At 35.2% G+C, this 4803-nt stretch overlaps 1 protein-coding gene across 5 annotated transcripts in view; it reads left to right on the top strand.

The window, feature by feature from the left end:
• Positions 1–4803, top strand: part of DPYD (dihydropyrimidine dehydrogenase) — a 930457-nt gene that overhangs the window by 320900 nt on the left and 604754 nt on the right. The window lies entirely within an intron of this gene.

The following is a 4803-nucleotide window of genomic DNA, read 5'->3' as shown; positions in this document are numbered from 1 at the left end:
TTAAAGAATAACACACTAGAAAAAAGGGAAGTGTATTAGAGAATATGAGTTTTTGTTTGACATTAGGAAAAGTAGTGATATAACATGTTAACATGTCTAAGGAAAATATGATAATTTCTATCAAAATCAGGAGGTCATTTAACAGAGTTCAAAAGTCATTATTGACTTTCAAAGAAATGCACTGTTAAGTAGGATGATATGGATATATTCTTAATACAAACATATGTCTATCCTAATGCAAATCTAACGGAGCATTTCTCTGATGCAGAAAGAGTATCCTCATTCTCAGTAAAGTCAGGACCAAGGTGATGGTGTCCATCATCATCATTATTTAACCTATATTGGAATAACTGTCAGAACATTGAGGGAAAAGAAAGGAGATAGAGATACAAGAATTGTGTTGGTTGAGAAAAACTGATTCTAGATGAGTATCAATGAAAAATCAACTGATAAACTTCTACAAACAAATTTCAGTAAAATTGGAGTTCAAAATTAATATACTAGAAAGAATGTTATTATAAGAGAACTTAAAATATATTGTGAGAAACCTAAAACATCACTGTTGCATCAATTAAAATAATATGGTTTTAGTGCATGAAAAGACAGATCAATAGAATAGACGAGGAAAATCCAGAGACAGACACAGATGCACACAGGAATTTAGTATATGTACAAGGTAGTATTCCAAATTAGGGTGGAAAACCAAATTATTCATTATATGGTTTTGGTATAACTGGGGTATCCTCTACAATAAAGTTGGATATGTGTTTCACATCCTACACTAAGAATAGCATCTTTCACAGAAAAAGAAATAAAAAATGACCCTTACACAGTTTGAAAAAATACTGAACATCACTCATAATAAAAGAAATGCAAATTAACACTCCACTGACTTACCATTTTATCTCTTAGAATGGCAGATTTTTGATGAGGCTGTGAGAAAATAGACACTCTTATACAATGCTTATGTAAAACCATCAATTCCACTTCTGAGAAATTACTTTATGCATAAGAAATGTTGTGTCTACTAGTTTATTAACTGCAATATTTTTTAGAGTAGTGAAGAAATGGAATCAACCTAAGTGTCCATTGGGAGAAACTAGCTAATAATCTACAAAAAAATTATGGTGTATTTATACAATATTAGGAAGCATTAAAAATATGAAGAAAAGCTTTATATATCAATTGGGAAATATCTCTGAGATGGATCAGTAATGTGAAAAAAAGTTGATGTAAAACAGCATATGCTGTCATTTGTGCAAAAACAAGTAAAGCAATAAGAATATTTACTTGTGTACTGATGAAAATTCCATGTTTTAAATGCTACCCAAAAATAAACTTTAAAAAGACAACATGGAAAGGTAACTTTTCACAATGTACCATTTTGTATCTTATCTTTGAACTAAGTGAATGTCTCGCATATATCAAAATGTAACTTTAAAATATTTTCTTTTAAAAACATGTGATAAGTTTCACTCTCTAGTGCATTATCATCTGATATATATACAGATATTTGCAACATGTATAGACCTGATAGAACATCTCTGGTGGCTCAGACAATAAAGAATCTGCCTGAAATGCAGGAAACCTGAATTCCATCCCTGGGTCGGGAAGATCCCCTAGAGAGGGGAATAGCTATCCACTCGAGTATTCTTGCTTGGGGAATCCCATGGACAGTGGAGCAGGGTGGACTACAGTCCATGGGGTAGCAGAGTCAAACACGACTGAGCAACTAAACAGGCATGCATAGCCCTGATAACCAGGATAGAAAGCAGTGGGATGATATTTTAACATTACTCTTTGGTGGTTATACAAAGTTACAGTTCTGTTTCTTATATCTTAGAGATGAAGGAGCTTGAAAGTTGTAGTTCAAATTTTATAGACATTGCAATCAATAATAGCAAATGTTTGTTTGTGTTATTCTCACAGGTAGTCTTCTTTGCAGAAAGCCACTGCAGCTAGCTCAAGTAAAGAGTGATTCGTAGTAAATATAGGACGTGAAATAGTGCCAGGCTTTATGGGAAGTGGAAAGAATCAGGGATAGAAATAAAGCTCTTCATTTCTTGGTGGCCAAATACTCTTGTGTCTGATCTCTCTTTTTGTTTCTGATATCTTCATCCTTTACTTTTCTATACAACTCTTACCTGGGCTTATTGTACTTGTCTCCAAAAGAAGTCTTTAACCTTCTATTAGTACATTACAAATGCCAAATTCCCCACTACAGACTGCATACAGTATTTGGATGGACTGGTCAGAGGTTAGGACCTGGATTAAGCATTCATCATCCCCCATCTAACCAGTTGTGTCCAAAGGAGGATCATTTGGTTTATTCCCGGTGCAAGACTTGGGACAGGCTAAGTAGTGCCATAGGTCTTTTATATTTCATGCATGTGTCAGCTAGACAGTCTTAATCTTCATCTAAGAAAGACAGAGAGGCTAAAACTCACTTTTCAAACTGAAGAGGAAAAGTGAAGCATTGACTTCATAAATAAGCATTTTATGCTAGAAGACCAGCTGCTGGGATCGATCTCTTTAAGGGGTTTGACCTCTTAAAGTCATAGCAGGCAAGAATAAACAAGCTATTTAAACTTACTTTCAGACCTCAGAGCTAGAGCACCAGAGTAAAGTATGAGTCACCCTTTTTGGCTATTACTCTATTGGCCTCTGTGCCTTTTCTATAAAAATGACCATTTTATTCACCAAGGGAAAATTTCCACGATACATGGCTGCCGTGAAAGGTCAGGAGCCTCAAGGCAATGACCACTGTTGCAGATGGAGAGTCTGTCCTAACTTCTCTACAGATACCAGGGAGCCACTTGCACTGGTTAGGCCTTGATGTTGTTATGCAGCCAGTACCATTACAGACACACAGAATCTTTTAACAAAATAAACATGTAAATAAACATACCTCTGCCAGAGGCTGAACACAACACTAAAAACAACCTTAAATGTGCCAAAAAAATTGAAGAATGCCTTTTTTTTTCCTCCTTAGGAATTTCTTTTTAAAAACAAATCAGTGAATTTGTACTCTTTAAATTCTGCAAGTCACTGTGTAACCTGACTTCATTCATATATATTTAAATATTTTGATGAGTTGTCAGTTATACATGCAGTCTAGATAAAGAGATTCTCTGATGACTGATTGCCCTTGGATTCTTCTGTTTTGATAGGTAACTCCTTATTTATCATACTATAAAAATACAGTTCTGTCCCCATAGTTCAATTAAGTTAAGTAGAATAAGAACCAGCTTTCACATGACTCTTGACCTTATCAGTGTCACTCAGAAATCACAGCAGCTCGCATAGGAATGTGAAGCATCATCTCGTGATGCGTACATGTGTTTGAGGATCTAATTTGGTTATATTTTGTTAATGGAACTTAAGCCTCCAGGGGGCTCCTTAAATTAACAATGAGATAATTGGAATCAATGTCATAGCTGAAAATCTTATTTCTTTGTTTACCTACCAATTATATGAAATTAAATACACAGACATATACCACTGAAACTCAAGGACTCAGCTTCATAGACTATTTGTAAGACCGCTGTCTTGTTTTTAATGAGACCATTGATTATTTGATATTGCATATCACTTTAATGATCATCAGGAAAGGAAATTTTTTAAACCTTCAGAACAATCAGCTGTTTCTTAGTTATACTTTTTAAAATGCATGGCGCTTGTAATTTCTTATTTCCAAAATGTATATAGTAGGAAAAGAACAGATAGGATGGGAAGAAACAGCCAAATATATATACCCAAAACAACAGCTAATGTTAACTACAGCAGTTTTATTTGGTGTCTGAGCCATGGGACAGCAGATAACAGAAGATTATAGAACGTTATTCTTAAATTCAGTACACATACATTTATATTATGATAATAGTGTTATCAATAAAGGGTAAGGAATGAACATTGATTGAATGTTTACATATATCAATCATGTATAATGACTTCTTAAATCATTGTGGCAATTCTAGAATAGACAGTCTCATTCTCCTCTTATAAATGGGGAGAGCAATAGCTTTGCAGACTAAGGGTGGTATAATAACCGGAAAAGAGGCTGCAGACCCAGGAAGCAATCCCAGGTTTTTGGTGAACGAAATTCCAGACTGATGAGTGGGCACTTAGCTTAAGGTCCACAGCACCTCATCTCTTGGAATACAGCCAAAAATGACTAGAGCAGTGCCTTCTGTGATCCAGAGTCAGGGGCCCAGATAGCCTGGGCCTGAAGGCAGTTCTGTTCCAGACTCTCTCTTCAGAAACATATCACTCTCAACAGATCTCTCATGGTGCTTTGTGCCTCTTCACTTTAACACTCCATCTAAGTAAACAGAGCATAGACTGAACACATTCATTCTTTCTGGTTATTTGCATTTTAAGCCTTTTATCTCTAGCTATAGATTGAAAGGCTTTGTCTCCAGTTAAAGGAATTTCAGGCAATTGCAACTAGATGGAGGAGATTAGATTTGGTCCTGAGGGGCTTTTCTTTGTCCCTAAAAATCCTACTCTTGTCAGTTGCACTACACTAGACATGAATAGGTTTTGTTCTGACACTGTTCTATAAGCCCCGTGGAAACATATGTGCCTGCTTTGCCCACCAGTGTTAAATACTGTGAAATAACTCACCTACTATTTTTTTGAGTCATACTTCTCTGTTTTTCTATTTTATTCTTGGAACTTTAAAGATATCTGTTGGTATCTTTCATATCTTCTACCTGCTTATTCGTTATTTTCTCTTCTGCTTTGTGGATGAATTTTTCAAAATGACTACTAATTATCTTTTTGACATCTTCAGAGCAAGAG

Source organism: Ovis aries, chromosome 1 (assembly GCF_016772045.2).
Source record: "Ovis aries strain OAR_USU_Benz2616 breed Rambouillet chromosome 1, ARS-UI_Ramb_v3.0, whole genome shotgun sequence".
Classification (NCBI taxonomy): Eukaryota; Metazoa; Chordata; class Mammalia; order Artiodactyla; family Bovidae; genus Ovis; species Ovis aries.
Note: the sequence above shows the minus strand (reverse complement) of the source record. Positions and strands in the feature narration are given on the sequence as shown.